We start from the raw sequence: 17,986 nt of genomic DNA, 5'->3' as shown, positions 1-17,986 counted from the left end.
TATATTTTCACTTTAAAAGATGCAATATTTTATTTCCTTGGTCAAAATGACTCCTTAGCAAGAATTAACATTATGCATATTTTCCCCTTCAAATTGTGAAAACACACACTTAATTATTCATTATTCTTGTTAAGATTATATTTGATGCTAGGATTTGTCTCTCAGTGGTTTACAGGTCTTTCCCAACCTAGATGATTCTACGACTGACAAAGATCCAACACCTGGAACTCACTCTTTTTACAATTTGCACTGTGTCAACTTCGACAGTCAGCTCCTGTTCCTCACTGAGGAGCTGACTTCTTAATGAGGGTAGTTCCTGGCCAAAAATGCTCTGCTGTACTGATATCATGATATGAAAAAGGACTTTTTAGACCTTTTTAGTAATCATTTGCATTTTAAAATTGCATGTTAGACACTGTTTTCCATTTTGTACTTCATTCCCACCTTGTGTCCTGAACAAGTGAAAAAGATCAGCCAGATCTGCTGACTCAGTAGCAAACATTATGTTCCATTTTCTTCTGTCACTTTCACATAAGTAACAGCAGATGTTGCTAGAACATTCACGAGCTTCATTCTGAAGTGTGCAGCCAGACATTTGTCAGGCTAATTTGATTTCCTGAAGACTGCTAAGAGAGTTCTGCTGGATAGTTCCCCATCTGTGACATCGAGCCACTCTTGCCAAAATCACTTGAAGCCTCCCATGAAGACGTTCTCCTTCAGATCTTGCTTAAGGCTACCTTGTATTAGCTTTCTTTCAGACCTCTATCTCCTCTTTGTTTCCTGTTAACATTGCTATGAAGATGGGTAACAGGTTTAGGAGATTGAGAAAAAGACTCCTGCTCCCATAAGGTCATCATAATCTCTGTTATCTAAGCATTTACCAAATCTCTTCTCAAGTAAGCAGCAAAGATGCACTTGGATTTCAGGGAAAGAATTTTATATTTTCAGCTGAAGGAATGTTATCCTTCAAATCACTGCATACACATATGCAAAACTGCTTTTGGAACTAACAGCCTGCATACCATTCTCCAAGAGACTTCTGAAAACAAGCCCCTTTCAGTACATTTGTACAGCAAAGATGAACTAACATTTTGCAATGCCTTAGGAAGGCTCCCATTTTCAAACATACTATATTTTCCCATTTGTTACTTTGAAAATAAAACAAAATTCATATCAAGTATTACTGCTGAATATTGCATTTGAATAAAACAGGTTCAAGTTTTGCACGTATGTTAACGGTTTACAGGCGTTCGGCCCGATTCCATGACAAAGGGGACGGGGGATCCATGGGCCCACGCCCCGGGAAAAGGGAAAAGGGGAAAAGGGTAAGGAGATGGCCCTGAGAGCAAAGAACAGCGGCAACAATCTGAGGAGAAACAAACTAATTTACTAAATAAGATATCGGAATGCAGAACAACACACTATAATACAATATAATTACAATTTAAGCTGATAAATCCAATACTGAGAGAGAGAATGTCCCAAAATCAAGGTAGGCCTTACTCTACTACCGACGATAAGACGGCTGGAGAGCGAGGTGCTGCCAAGACGAGAGACGGCGGAAAAAGGGACGAGGTTTCGTGATCTGCAAGTTTTTATACTGCGAGCTTTTATCTTTTCCCTCCAGCTGGAAAATGGTAACAGAGGAGCAAAGTACCGTGGGGAATGTAGTAGTCCTTCTCTTCCGAGAACCAGGTACATTCACTACATGATGTTATGATGTGGAGTACCAATAACCGAAAATCATAAAACCATGACACATGTAATTGGAAACATTTACAGATTTAGCTAAATTACGATGGTAAATTGACGAACACATGAGCTTGGACCTAAAGAAAGGCTTCCTCATGCTTTCTACACAATTAAAATGAATTCTGCGTCTGTAGGAGGAGTTAGAGGGAAATACAAGAGTAACGTGCTAGAGCCGTTTTCCCCCCTCCTTGTCTTTAGGGGTATAGCCAAAAGCTAAAATGCGTTTAGCTTCTATCCGTGAACGAGACAGGTGCCCAGGGGTTGTACAAGCAAAGTGCGGCTAAGCACACCGAGCACTAAAGGCAGCGTTCTCCAGGCTCCGCGGCACCCCGAGCAGCCCGCTCCGCAGCAGCGGCGGGCGGGGACGGGCCCGCCTCCGAGGGACGGGTGCAGAGCGGGGCGGGAGCGCCCCCTGCTGCTGCTCGCAGCCAACCGCCCGCGCCACGCGGAGCTCCGGTGTTACCGAGGGAGGTGCCAAGGTGTGGGGCGGCCTGCCCTCTTCAGTGAGGCGCAAGGGGGTCCGGTTTCCCTGCCGGTGGCAGCTGCAGAGCGCATGGGATGGAAGAGCCGCTCTGCCCTTGGTCTCGTCAAGAAGTGTAGAGCTCACACAGTGGAACAGTCTATTCCTGGGCACTCAAGAGAGCTTTGTTGATCAAGTTCTTTGGGGTGAAAGGTATTTTCTGACTAATTTGTAAGGGTAAAACTCAGCCCTCTGATTCTAGTTCATTGCAACAAAGAGCTAAGCTACTTCTGAATGTGAAAATCTTAGGTCTGAATTTCTTTTTTCTATTACATGGATAAGGAAGCATGACCACCGCATATGAGAGAAAAGTCAGTCATCTTCAGAAATATCTCCAAAGGCCATTTAGCTCAATCAGCAAACTAGAGAAATGAGTTCTTTAGCATAATTTACTCACCAAGTTTCCATTTCAAGGTTGGATAATGGCTTAAAAAAGAAAAACAAACAAGAGGCTTTGAATTTCTTCTTAACCTTCAGCTCCGCTAAACATGAAAATTGACTGCCGAGTTTTGGAGAAGTGACCTATTTCTGAGCATTTTAGAAAGCTTAAGACTGTGTGCAAATGACACTGATGAGCACAGAACCTGTGTTTCCTAAGCTTCCCTGAGACAACATAACAAAAACCAAGCGGAATACAGACTCTACCACAGGGAAAAGACTCAAATAATTCATTACCTAAGTGAAACACAACTCTCTACTTCTCCTTGTTTTTCTTTCTTCTTTTTTAACGTCTCCACAGAGCAAATTATGAAGAAAGAACTGATCTGTGCTTAGTCAAAATATGTCCATTAGAGAAAGGATTCAGCTGCAACTGTAAAATGTACCAGAGAGATTTTTCTGATCCAAAAATCAGCCAAAAATTTTTACCTACCACTATTACCACCATTGGAAAAAGTATTTTGGCTACAAATGGAAGGACAACACACAGCATTTTACAAGAGCTTCTTTAAGCACAGCTTTCCCGACTCGAGTAAAAAATATTGCATAGTAGTCACCAAAGCATTCACGTTATCTACTGTTTTTCTAAAACACTCCCAAATATTTAGACCACGAAAATAACCCAAACCATTTCCTAAATTACTGTTCCTTAAAAATGCTTTGTCAAAATCAACATTGAGTAATGATGGAAATAGGTAGAATTCATAGACTGCTGAGTAAAAATTGCTAATTTTAATAGCTAATCGAATTAAATAATTGTAATTGCTAATTTTAATTAGCTTTTTTTTGTCCACAGTAAACAACAATTTCTTCTCTAATCTAGATTTAGTACTGGACATGATCTCTAAAAGCTTTAGTTCTCTAAAGATGTTTGAGGATCACAGAATTGCAAAGGTTGGATGGGACCTTGAGAGATCACCAAGTGAAAACCTCTGCTGAAGCAGGTTCCCTACAATAGGTTGCACAGGTTGGCACCCGGTCAGGTCTTGAATATCTCCACAGAAAGAGACTCTACAGCCTCTCTGAGCAGCCTGTTCCAGGGCTCTGTCACCCTTACTGTTAAGAAGTTCTTCTCACATTAGTACAGAACTTCCTCTGTTTAAGTTTCAGGCCGTTGCTCCTTGTCCTATCACTACACACCACCAAGAAGAGCCTGGTCTCATCCATTTGCCTCACACCTCCCTTTAGATATTTATAAACATTTATCAGATCTCCCCTCAGTCGTCTTCTCCCCAGGCTGAACAGATCCAGGTTACTCAGCCTTTCCTCATACAGGAGATCATTTTTTTACTTTTAAGATAAATAGCAAATACAACCTTCTTGCTCCCATTTCCATTCCATTCTTTCTTCCCATCTACAGTAACGATACTCCCCCTTCCCAGGTCTGATTCTTACAAAGAAGAATATTGAAGCTGGCACCTTACTCCAAATATAGCTTGCTAGCTGAAAGTGCCTGAAAGTAAGCAGCAAGCAAGTCATCCAGGATTTCTACAACTACAACTAGTTATGAGGAGAGGCTGACAGTTCTGTGCATTTCCTCTTATCCTGAAAGAGGAGGAAGGTCTCTCTGCAGAGGCAAGGCAAGTTCAGGCTGCACTGATACGGAGAAGGGAAACACAGCATCAGGCCTATAACAACTGTCAGGGCACTTTCCTCAAGTACAATTTCCCTGCTACCATTAAAGGCCAGCACAGAAACTGCTGAACTGATATTCTGAAAGCCCTGCCTTCACAGCCTCACTGGACTGGGAGGGAGCTTCAGCATGTAATAGCCAAAAGAGTCAATATTAAACCTAAGAAAAAGGTCTGCCCCAAACAGGTGGTGGTCAGCATTTGTACGTGCTGAGGAAACTTGCTAACAGGGCAGACAGAAGCACTGATCTGTAAACTAACTCTTGAATTTCACTGAAACCTTTACATTCTCTGTCCTAAAGAAGCCAACATTTAACATGAAATCTAAATTTCCTGTCTTTATTTTATTAAAACTCTGTTGTAACACTTTCTTATTCAACTGAGATTTTATTAATGCTCCTGAAAATCATAGAACCACAGAATGGCTTGGGTTGGAAGGGTCCTTAAAAAAGCCCACCCAGCCCCAACCTCTGCCATGGGCTGATTGCACCCAACCAGGTCAGGCTGCCCAGGACCCCATCCATGGCCTAGGGCACCTCCAGGGATGGGGCACCCACAGCTCTCTGGGCAGCCAGTGCCACCACCCTCTAAGTAATTAATTTTTTTTCTAATGCATAATCTAGATCTACACTTTTTTAGTCTCAAGCCATTACCCCCTGTCCTATCACTATCACTACACTCCCACAGTGTAATGAGATTGTGAAACCAACAGTGGATGCGAATCAAAACCCTCTGATCCAAGACGGAGTTACGAGATCTCCATTGAAACTGCACAGAAAACACAGATGGATTCCTTCTCATGTATATCTGTATGAAGCCAGTGTCAACAGGACACAATCACTGCTACCTGGGCTCTCAGAAGAGTTTGCTAAGAAATGTGGCCTTGATCAGAAACAGTGCTCACTGCTGATCACAGCCATCCTTGCCCTCCACTGGAAAGATGTTTGATAGCACAAACCCTTCAGGACTTCCAAATTTGTTTGGGTTGTTACTTCCAGCAGTACGCACAGACTGCTTCCATAGCCTCAAGCATTCTAAGTTTCCGTGTAATGATGATAATACAATGACACATTGAAGTGGGGTGGGGGGAATGAAAACTAAAATAAGATTTTTCTGGACATAGCTGAATGAGTGATGTGCATTTGTAAAGAGCAGCGGTCTGCACTTGGGATGGTGTGTCACTTGATAGGAATTGATTAAATAATGGTACTGTTTCACTGCACATGCCTCTTGATGGAAAAGCATGCTCCTCTCAACCGCACTGATGCCCTTCAACTCCAGACCAGCTTCCTATGGAAACAAGGCTTCTGTGATTTGTGCAGCCAGGAAGGGGAAAGCAAGCCTGTTTCCCCACTGCAATTTCTTAACACTCTGATGATTTTTCATCAGATTTGCCAGAGAGACTGACATTTTATACACAGTTTCATCCATGAAGTATTCATGCAAACCACATGTGGGTAAACGACAGACCCTTAGGCATCTGGACTAAGGAAGGGCTGCAGCACAGACTCTCTGTGATATCAGAAAATCTTCACAGAAGACAGATGTCATAGATGTCCCAATCAAAAGGCAAGTTTCATCAGAAGTCCAGGCCTTCATGGACAAGACATTTCTGAGAGACATTTATCATCAGAATATTTTGGCCTTCAGTGCTGTTACCTGTTCCATCCTGCCAGTTTGCCATGGCACTTACTAAATAGAAGTGGAGAGGTACTGCAGCTTCTCCAATGGTAATGACTGACAAGTACAGCCCTATTTTGCCTCGACTTTTCTTATTTGCCCTAACAGGGTTAGAATATACATATAGAAATTGTGTTTCACAACACGAGACTTCCATAGCAGCATTTCATATACACACAAATCATCTGACAGCAACAGAAGGCAAAATATTGCCAGGTATCTCAGCAGGAAAGCAGCATCAACACCTACAGAAATTCTTACCGAACTTTTTAATCAAGTCCAAATGAAACCAAATGGGACTATCCTTCAACATCTCCTCACTTATCACAAAATGTCAGATCCAGTTTGCTTTGTTTTTTTTTTTATGCTTAGACTTATAATCTAGCTTCAACAACATCCAGAAAACTAGAGTAGCTGTGGAAGGCATACACTGACTGTAGAAGAGTTAACAAAGGCAATGATGAACAATATGAAGAAGTAGGGAAAAGCGTTTTATTTCTGTACAGAACTTAATCACCTACTTTTCTTATAAATATATAAACTTCACATTTACTCTTTTAAAACAAGCATAGCTTTGTACATTAAACATTAACCCCAATTAAAGTCTGAAGTGCAATACACACCTGAGACACACAGAGGGCTTTCAGAAAAACTGAGGAAAATAAGATCTTGCATTACTGAAACGTCTAGTATTGGAAATAAGTTAAAAGTAACCCTCTTTGAAAACAAGCACTTTTATGACTTGCTTTAAAAATAGCATGAAGAAGATGTATACATTTTTGTTTGTTTTGCAGAATTCCTTTCAGGTCACTTTTCATGCATATATCCACTCCAACAAGTTCTGGTTTTGTTTGCATATAAACTTGGTTATTGATTGAAACGACATAAAGTTAAATAAGCACTGGTTACAAAGAAGAATGCAACAAATGCTTCTGTTGCTAAGCAAGTTAAACGTGTATACAAATAAGACAAAGCAACCCCCCAGCCCTACCTGCCAAGCTGTTGGTTGTTTCTCCCTTACCAGCCTACACAGAAAAAGCAAACCACCAGACTTATCCTTTGAAATACAGCCAAAATGTTAACCCTTTAAAGCCAGCCACTGAACCAGAATGTTTATGGAAATGGGTATACATTTCTAAAGACAAAGCAAGGATTGTGTCCAGCATAGAAAATATACCCATTTAGGGAAAGAGCATGTTGTTTATTCATAAAGAAATTCTCGAAAAGGCAGTGTGCTAATATATAAATTAAGTCATTTGCTACCTTTACCATCGGTATTTGCCTGGATCACAAAGGCTCGGAAGACACTGAGTTCTGCCTCAGAACTGCAAGCTCGATAAGCTGTTTTCCAAAATGGATAGATTCTGTTAATTTAAATTTTAAGACAGTGAACTGCTCATTTTGGCACCTGGCCAGCATAAACTGGAGAAACAAATTAGATTCTTCAAATTCTGTTGACAGCTGGCTTTCATAGCCACCTCAAGAGCCTTAATTCCCCAGCTCAGTGTTTGCTGGATTATTCTCAATATCCATCACTATTCATCCTCCAAATGCCCGCCTGTGTTTCAGAAAAAATGAGGGCAGTCTGACCCAAGCAGGGCAACTGAAGCAAATCCAAATTTTTGGGATTCCCCTCCAGAGTGTACTGAACTCAGTGAATATCCTTCTGTTGACTTGAATGAGCATCAGATCAGGGCTGGAAATCCTTCATTCCTGCAGATAAAGCTTTAGTTATGATACCTGGCTTTATAAACAATACCTTTTTTGACCTTGTCCCACTCTAAAGAAATCTGTTTTACTGCACTTCTCTCTTCTGCTTTAACTTTGAGCACAAAAGCTATACGATCTTCTGTTCTTCAAGTTCACAGAAAGAGCATCATGCACACCATGGAATCTAGGTGGCAGATCATCCATTACCAGCTTAATAAATCTTGGAAACTAATAGTAATAACACCAAAGCATTGTTTAGGCCTCTTTATATACTTCGATTTCTGATATTACTCTGTCATCTCCTATTATATTTGACACGTCTTAATCCATCAGTAACAAGACGATTTTTCTCCTCTTCCCATTTAATGTAGATTTTCTTTGCTGTGATTTGTCTGTCTTTATACTGAATTAAAGGAGCAGCACTGAATTCTTCCTATGCTTTTGTTGTTTTTTTTTCTTTTTTTGACACGTGTGGGGAATATATATTCCATTTTTTATAAGCTATACAAATTTAAAATTTCACCTTTAGTTTCTTGCTCAAGCATAACATTTGCAAGATGAGCTCTTTCCCTTGTATTTTTATGAAACCACAGACAAAAGAAATTCCATTTACTCATGTAAATTATACAGAGATACACGGCAAGTATTTGGTAAAATATTATGAGGTATAGAACCATACTTTTATTAAATACTTTTAATAAGACGAATGAAAAGAAATGTTATCTGATTTATGGAAATATATTCAATGGCAGCTGACAATTTATCGCCTCTCAAATTTGCAGTTATTTTAGTAATTTTGCAGTAACTTTTCTGAGATTCCACGGACCAGTATGATTCCTTATTGCAGTTAATGAGTGTTCCTGCAAATATCACCTTTGTTGAGATTTAATGTATAAATGATGTGATTAGTTAGGGTGAGATTTCTTTTCTAGTATTGCAGAATCATTTTGATACTGACAGTGATCAAACCATCTAGGAATTAATTAACAAAATTAATTTGATTGTATTGACTAGATGTTACATAAGAGTCATTAGTCACAACAGCATTACCCAGAAAGGCAGGCCATAGGATGTCTGCATGAAATAACAATTCCACATGTGTTCCCAAAGCCTTCACAAAAAGAGCTGATAGCCCCCGGCTGAAGAGATAGCAGGTTCTGAATTAATGCAAATTAGCTAAGGACAGATTTTCTCCTAGAATTCAGATACTATAAAAATTGTACCTATTTTCAGGGACATAAGTATCAAGCAAAGTACTATCCTAGATAGATTAACTCCTTACTAAAAATTACTCATTCTTTTGATACAAGTATAGAAGTGTAAAAGAGTTTTCTGCATAACCAGTATCACTACCACCTTGCAACCAATACTGGTCAGTATAGAAAACAACTTTGAAGTTAGAACACACTAAGACAACAAATCTGGCCCTCACCAGCAAGTTCTTTGTGTGTACACAACCAAAATAGATTTTAGAACATCTGAAGCCTACATCCTTACCCTAAGGTGGGACATGTGGAGCCATGCTGTGATCAGTGCAGAGGAAGGGAAGGGAGAGGCTGCTTGGCTGTATTCTTTCCTGGGATTAGTCCATCAACTTACTGTGAGAGAAAAGAAAAACAAGTGAAAAAAATATAGCCACCTTTAGCTTCCACCTGACAACAGCGAAAGTTCTTGAAATATTCTTTGAAAAACTATGCAATCATGTGAAATTACATTATGAAATCTGGACAATGCTACTCATCTGATTTTGGAATCAAGGTTCCATAAAACTACATTATGTCAGATCCAATCTACATTCCAGTACTCCAGTTTTTAAGTTAGAAATCCACAGGAAACAGGATTTCTGCTGTTTTAATAATAAAGAAAAACGTAATATTGTACTAGTTTTCTAGTATTTACATTGGCACTCTCAAAGTCAATGCATGAGATGAAATCTAAACTCTACTCTACTCTAGAAAGGTGAGAACAGGAGCTTCGTTCTGCTTTTCATCCCTCCAGTTTATTAGTTGTTACTAGGAGCTTTGAAGTGGCCCCTGTCTACAGGATTTCTTTCTTCAGATTATTCCTACACTTTCAAAGTATTATTGTAGCTCTTTCCAGTTCCACTTCCAGCCACTCTGGCAACTACTGAAGTTTTTCTGTCTTATTTCAGTTTGCCAGTCTACTGAAATACATGCTTTCTCAACAGATAAAGGAAATTACTATTGCTTCAATGAAATCAAAATAGGCAAAATCTGTAAATTTTTTTTTAAACAACCCTCGAAACATCTTATGATGCCCAACATGCTGTGCTAACTAGGCACAAAGAGAGACGTGGTAGTCAGAGATCCTACGAGAAGACAATGAAATCCATTAGGCACAAGGCTGGAGTATCATAATTGCCTCAAGGCATGCAGGGATTACTCAAGGGTCAGAGAAGCAATTCTGCTTTCCCCGAGGCTCCTAAAAGATGGGCATTATATGGCAGTTTGCTTTAATTAAGACACTCCAAGCTCAGCAAGAACCACTGTGGACACCAACAAAGTAAGACTGCAGAAATCTTCTAAAATCTAGGAAACAAAACTTATTTCAGAATGATAACTAATTGTGTTTAATGATCCAAATGATAGAAAGATCACCAGCTCCGGAAACATAGGGTTTTCTTCATCCTCACTGTAGCATTTTTCAGCTTCCTTTGTCACTGAATTTGTCATTATTTCCAATTTCTACAACTGTATTTTTCTCTATGTTTGTCAGGCATGTGGAAAACCCCAGCATTACTTTTTGTGAACAATTAGATGCACAAAAATATAAAATTACCTCTGAAGTTGCTATTTGGCAAGCTCTGATATTATTTTGCATAAATTCATCTAACAAGTAACAACAGACGCCAGCATTTGTAGAATTTGTATTCAGCAAGCATTTTTCCATTGATGTACCTTGAATAATTTGTTTCATAAAAGCTAAAAATTTCCACTATGTTTTGACAAGAAGAAGCACACTCACTATTAGCTTTTTTGTCAATACTCCCACAAAATAAATCCATTTTCTCATTGTGATGCGACTGATTTCAGCTTTGAGCTCTCCATATTGACCTACATTGCCCGGAAAAGGTGAACCAAAGAACTTTTTAGTAAACAGTTTAAAGGAACTTAACCTCTTACACCAATTTGCACTCCAAATGTGAGAATATCATCTATTCCACATTATTTCTTCGTGTGTTATATATCTCAAGAGTGTTCTTAAAAGTCATACAAAGAATATGTTAGAAGGATTAATAACTCCAAAAACACTCTGAAATAACATTTTAACATCTGTATTCCTCCAGAAAACAGTGGAGATGGTTATAATTCAGTTATTGGCGAAGGTGGTGTAAGTGCAATAAATAAATCAGACCTGACCACCCAGTGCTTGTACAAATGACAAAAAGTTGTGCCTGCATGCTACTCTATTTCCTTAAAAGCCGAGAACTAAGCAACTTGCAGGCCGGTGTATGTGCTATGCTGCGGCAACTTCAGTCTTCTAATCTATTTTCAAGTTCTTTAGTAGGGTTCATTTACTAATATTTCCTAATAATACCTTGAATCTAGACACTCTGCTATGATAGCAAACCAGTCCAGGAGCTCTGCTTTCCACTATTTTTGTTGGCACACAGGCTGTTTAACTTTTAAAAGCAGACTCCACAAACATTGGCAGGGCACAGAGTACAAAACCAATACTCTCAAAAGTTCAATGCCAGACTTCTCAGACCTCAATGCAATGAATCACCTGTGAACTTCGTTTCAAGTGTCCTAAAACATTTCCAGTGGCTGTGCATATGGATGATCTGTGCTGTTATGCTTCTCTTACATTAGCCACCAAAAGTTTTTTGGTTGACTAGCAGGGTTCTTTTTTTTTTTTTTTTTTTGTATGTTGCTATCCCCTCCCACGCTTTCCATCCTCCCAACCTGAGGCTGTCCGTGCTCACTCGGACGGAGTCTCTCAGTCACCGATGTGGTGGAAGCAGATCTTGTTTATTCCCTGGGACGCTCCCGGTATTATACCCGTACACCCGACTGCATCCGCGACACGCGCTGGTTTCGTAACTTCTGTCCAATCACAGCCTTGATCACGCGCTGTGCACGAGGCTCCGCGTCCAATCACAGTCTCCGTCACGCACCATGCATAAGGCTCTGTGTCATGGGCTGCCCACTCTCCTTCTGGTCGGTTCTTCTGTCTTCTAAATCCTTCTTTGACTGCACGGGTACTTTCCCAGCTTTCGGAGCTTCCGGGTTCATTCGGTCACATGCGCAGGCGCAATAGCTATTCTTGCATACCGGCATTGAGTACTAATGAGCGGCTATCGCTTAATAAGCAGCCGTTGAGACCCACATTTGTATTTATGGATATTTCCTCAATTACCCATTACTGCAGCTCTATTTTTGCCAGAAGAAATAGATATGCTTTAGTTCTTGTGCTCAAAGTTAATTTGAAGCAGGAGGTGACTGCTTCAGAGGATTTCCTTCCTGTATTTAATGAAATAACATTACAATTCTAGATTGCCTGCAATATCTACTGTTTCTTCATCAAACGCTTACCTCTTCAATCAAAACTATTCTCTTGGTGAAGCCACTGGCGTCATTTGAAATACACAAGACAGGAGTGTTGTGTGTGCAACCCTTTTGAGGTTGTGTGGAGCCTAAATGGAGAAGGCCTCATGGAATCTGGGGTGTATTGCCTAGGATGACTGAACAAGGAGCGGAGGACACAAGGTGAATGACAATAATCTATCACGAAGAGATGAGTGTTATCCAAAAGTACCAGCAGAATTCTGCTACATGAAGAAACAAATCAGTTGCTTGAAAAATGTTGGTTACCTTGGAAATGTTATGTTTGCTGTTCAATGTGATAACAGACACAGAAACCAAAGAGGCCTGACAAGATTTTTCCAGAGTTTCAGCTTCAGCAGAGCTAGTTCAATAAATAATCAGATTTGAGGATGTAGCTTCTATTTCCTAAGAACAGCAGGGGAACTCAAGCATTTATCTAGTGACCATACACATGCCAATCTGCTGACAGTGCGATGAGAATGAAATAGCAATCTGCCGCTGATGTAGGATAGTAAGGTTGTTATGGAATAAAGCAACAGAAACCTCTCTCACACAACAGGAAAGTTGTGCTGCTTAGAATAGAAACCTACAACTGTTTTCTGGGGGCAGCTCTCACAGGGCTGAGATTCTTACTGTATTTTTTTGTCAGCTGCCACACTGAGAATTGATAATATTCAGAAATCAGCTCTAGAATTTCTGAAATGCAGAACACTGTTGTTGAGCACCATATTCTAGCAGGAGTGGCAATGCCAGCATCCCACCAGAAAAGCTCCTTATGTCAACTCTGTTTAGGCAGAGAAACTAATTTCACTCTCCAAGGAAAATCTGTACAATTTCCAGCCTCATATGGATCAGCATGTGACCTCTGGGATCTTTTCTGCAGCAAAAGCTTTCGATATGTATGCACTGCAGGTGAAAACAAACATTCATCTCATGCCAGCGATACCAGCATCACACTTCTGCAGACTGAAATAATACCAAATAGAAGTGAACCACTGGAGACTTTCAGTGAGAAAAAATGTTACGATGTTCTTTTCCTTAACAGAAACAACTCCCTTAGTATCTTTCTTATCAGGACAAAAAAAAAGAAAGAAAAAGAAAAACCTATTTCAAATGACTGAAAAACTGAGTAACTCAGTTCTACACAGCTATGAGATGCGCTCAGTTGCAAAGCAATCTGTATAAGGGCATGTACTCTAAGGCATGCAGGAGGCGGTCACCTTTGAACACAAAAAAGTTTACAGCCTTAACAACAGTAGAACTAGTGCTCTGCCTATAACAACAATAATCCCCTTTCTTACCAGCTCTTGAACAACAAAAGGTGAATATCTACTCTGGGCAGTTACCAAAATGATTGATTCCTTGGTTTCTATACTTAGGCATCTAAATATTAAGTTTGAAAAATCTGGCTACTAACGAAGTGAGCATTACATTGATACTGTGCATATATGCCAAAGTAACATATCAAGTAAGATTTCTTGTGATTCTATTTATATCTCTTGTGAGCATTGGTCAAATTCAGCTGTTTGTAGTTGAAGTCCACTTGTGATATTAAGATGACAAAAAGACCCTGATAAGCTTACAGAAACCTGTCAATGATCAGGTAGTTAAGAGTATAAATATGTAGAAATATTTTTTCTAGTAGCTCCTTTAACTTCATGTATTAGCATCATAAAATTTTATATCCAAGTTATTAGTGGCTCTCTTAATTACTGAGATTGTGCGTGTATATATAGGGGTGTCTTTTTTTTCTCTGTTGAATTTAACAGTTTAGTTACTGTGCTTTTACTGGAGGAGGTCTACCTCAGATAAGACTCAGCCTCTTCCCCCTTTCTTTTTTAAAGAAAAAAAAGAAAGTGAAAACATGTTTTATGCCATCCTTAAAATCACAGAAATGCAAAATCAGTAGCATAAGCACTGGATATCCTGAATTGCCAGCTTCCTCCAGAAAACTCCTCCAAAGCTGCTGTGCTTTACCCACTCCAGCCTGGCCTGGCCTCTCCTTGGCCACGTGTAACCACCAGGCTATCAGTCTCTGCCCTTCTCATCTGTCAGAAGAGACCAGCTGGCTTTCCTTATGAAAAAGGAAAGAAACCAGATAACATAAGGCTCTTAACAACAACAACTAGATGAAGAGGGGAAAGAAATACAAGAGAAGAGTTTCTCACATTCCATTTCTATCTCAATCTCTTTCTTTTTTCCAAATCCAGCCCTGTGTTGGCTCCTTATAACTTGTCAAAGAGTATCATCCATCCACTTGGGTTTCCTTCCCTTGTGGCAAAACATAGACTGAGATAAGGCAGCTCTTAATCTTCCCGTTGAAACCTGTGAATGCAACTATATACAGAACAATTTCAGTGACAATAAAGTAGATAGTCCTTAGAACAGACTTATCTTGGCCTAGCAATAATACTGTGGATGTCATTATAAACATGTAACTACCTCAACTAAACTGGAGCAAATTGATCGCATACTACATTGATACGAGATTGATCCAGAAATGCTTTCTAATTATGGAGAAGATAAATTCAGGGATGGTGACTAATTATTTAAAGGCCTTCTTGGACTGGTAGCAGCTGTAGTCACAAGTCTCCACCGAATCTACAACAACAGCAATCAGGGAAAAGGGTTGGTTTTTTTTTTTTTTTTTTTTTTTTTTTTTTTTTTTTTTTTTTTGTTTCATTTTGTTTTGTTACACGGGGGACAGCCCTGTGATGTCTGGAAGTCTCAGGAAGTATTTTTAATCTTGTTCTCTAATACTTGCTTCTGTACCATGTTAAGCTTTGTGCACAGCAAGATAATCTCTGCATAGAAAAGTACTGAAGTCTGTCTTTGGAGAATGGAAAACAACTATTGACACAGTCCATCTGAGAACAAGACAATTGTTTCCAGCATTGTACACATGAAAAAAGTTGAAAAATAATATAATCTTATTGTCATACTTCCACAACAGCAATAAAACCCTTGGGATTAAATGACAAAGAAAATATCACAAACTAATTTCAAAATGTGAAGGTTTTTTTTTTCTATAACTTGAAAGATCTATAGAGCCTTGCAGCTCATGAAGATTATTGATCCCAAATTGAAACTGCACATATTGGAACTGCTCCCTAAACTAATGATGTACAAATTACATGACAATACAAACTGCTTTCCTCTGATAAGCAACACGCCCAAGTTTCTCAGTGAGAGGAACAGATTCATGAAAGAGGGGTGGGCTGTCCGTTTGGCACCATGAAAACAACTGAAGTTGTCTAAAATACGGTATGAGAGAGTAAGCACCAATGATAATGTAAAAAAAAATATATTAGGGCTATGTTCTGCAGTACGTTCCAATTTTTAATGATCATGATGTTAAAAAATACACGAAGTGTTCTGCTGCTCTGCAGCATCAAATCTTCATTTGGGCTTCCAGTCATGTTAATGAGGGGAATGTATTCTCTCACCATTGAGCTCAGTTTGAAAGAAATGTCAGCATCATTTAAAGCAAATTCATTTCTGTTTTTTTTTCCCCGCCCCCTACCACTCCCTCCTTCTATCAAAATAAAGAAAAAAAACAACCTACTCACACTAATACAGTTCAAGAGAAAACAAAATGACATTGATTCTTCTAGCTTTGTTTCCCAGCAGATGGATTAAGAGAAAATACATCTATATTTATAAACATTGTCACAAATTCCACGTTAGACTTCAAAAGTAAAGCATCTCCTCTTCCTGAGATCCCAGCTAAAGCAGTTTCTAAACTATTACATTTTATTTCATTACTACATGCAACAGGAAAGTACCTAGAAGTTCTGTATGTTCTTCTCCAGACATCAAGGGGGGATAAAAAGCACAGATTATTTGTGCTCACCTTGATAGAAACAAACGAAGACTAATTGCTAAGTACCTACGAAATAGTGAGCCATTGAAAAGCAAATCACTACTGAAAATACATCATGTCAGAAAGGTTGACTTCCCTTTGACGGGATAACCACAGGGGGAAAACTGATGACACAAACTGGAATCTCTGAAACACTTCACCACAGTATCCAGCAGCTGGACAGTCTTTACTGCACTGGCTTCATTTGTTTGGGGAATGAACTGCTGGACTACAGAAGTCCTAAGGGTCTTTGGGAATACTTCTAGCTCACATGTAACGGGACAGACAAAGAAAAGATTTTTCTAGTGATTCTGCTCATTTCTTGTAAAACAAGTTCAGGCTTCCTTAGAGGTTAGTAACAGATGTGATATTATAGTCATGACATTTTATAGACAAGTATTTTTAGCTAAAATAAGAACAGTATTGCTTGAAGCACATTGATAAAAAGAAAAGAAAACCCATCCACATTTTTTTTTAGCTCAACTAGCAACAACAGATTAAAAACTAAAACACTAATGACCCCAGTCATTTAATTCAGAAGATATCACTAAGCATAAGAATTGTCCATTTCGGTAATAATGCATGGAGAGTACATGTAAGTTTATGTCTTTGAATGGTAGCAATTAAAAAGACTGTACATATTATGTATTGTGTTTATGCATATTTTAAACATGGACACACTAACCCAGTTGGTAATCAAGCTGACTCAAGTTTCCTGCTCGCAATGTAAGGCTGTCAATGGATTTAACAAACTGTACTGTGCAGCAACTGAGATTTCAAAAAGAGAAGCAAGCCACAGCATGACAGCAGTGCTTTCCCTCAAGGACAGAATAATCAGTTACTAAGTCAGACCACCTAAAGATACATACATCTCCTTTAATGGAATGACAAAATAGAGCATAAAAACTGATTTAATTCCTTTTGAACTGCTTTCATCAAAAAGACAAGGTAATGCTAACACTGCAGCCATTCAGACACATCTGCATAGGTGTACATGAACACATGCACTATCTCAGGTGAACTGAATTAACAACAGAATGTGGAGGTGTAACCAGTCTGGAATTACGTCTTTAAGACTAAAGTAAAAAAAAAAAATCAAGGATTTTCTCCAAAATAGTCACATCTACACAATCCTTAAGAACTAGTGTGCATGATATATTACCAGTGTAACACAATATAAATTTAGACCCTCAAAAAGACCAGGTCTACATGCTGTTTACTACTCAGTAACGTTTACAGGCTCTGGTTTAAAAGCTACAACTATTGAAGCTTCAGTGTGGACACAGGGCACAATGGAACTGCTGGCAAATACCTGAGAGGCCGCCTGTCTCCTGATGACAGTGATCCAGACTGTTACAGCCCTTAAGGCAATACAAAATTGTCATCTTGTAAGGTGAAACTCATGCAAGAAAGACACAGAGGTTTCTGATACATTGACCTAAAACATGAAATGCTCCTGCAGAGAAATTGATGTTAAGTGCAAATGTCCCTGCTATATGTAAGATTTCTGCAATCTATCCAACTCAGAATCAGGAATGGGAGAACAATTTACTTTTGAAACAAGACCCACTGAACAGCAAGAGTTCTGCTGAGCCAGCTTCCATTCTGCCTAGTTCAGCCACCCACTTGTTGCTTAGTCAGAAACGTGCCAGAGAAAAACCCAGAAAACATTTTTCTACACACAGCTCCTGGACAATATCAGTATACCACAGTCACACCAGGGAAACTACAGCTTTTGCACACATGGAGTGAACTTGACTGTAAAACCTTGGAAAACCATTAAGCATCACGAGAGTGTATAATAGTACCAAAGCAGGGACAGCTG

General features: G+C 39.3%; 1 long non-coding RNA gene across 2 annotated transcripts in view; it reads right to left on the bottom strand.

Moving 5' to 3' along the window:
- Positions 1-17,986, bottom strand: part of LOC110400428 — a 145,019-nt gene that overhangs the window by 95,974 nt on the left and 31,059 nt on the right. The window contains exons 3-4 of one of the 2 annotated variants that reach the window (XR_002439828.1): positions 9,229-9,329; positions 6,545-7,734 (exon numbers count right to left, since the gene is read on the bottom strand). This is a non-coding gene — a long non-coding RNA (uncharacterized LOC110400428). Of the gene's footprint in view, positions 1-6,544; positions 7,735-9,228; positions 9,330-17,986 lie in introns of those variants that run through there. The other variant, XR_002439829.1, reaches the window with a different exon arrangement.

This window comes from Numida meleagris, chromosome 5 (genome assembly GCF_002078875.1).
Source record: "Numida meleagris isolate 19003 breed g44 Domestic line chromosome 5, NumMel1.0, whole genome shotgun sequence".
NCBI classification, from domain to species: Eukaryota; Metazoa; Chordata; class Aves; order Galliformes; family Numididae; genus Numida; species Numida meleagris.
Note: the sequence above shows the minus strand (reverse complement) of the source record. Positions and strands in the feature narration are given on the sequence as shown.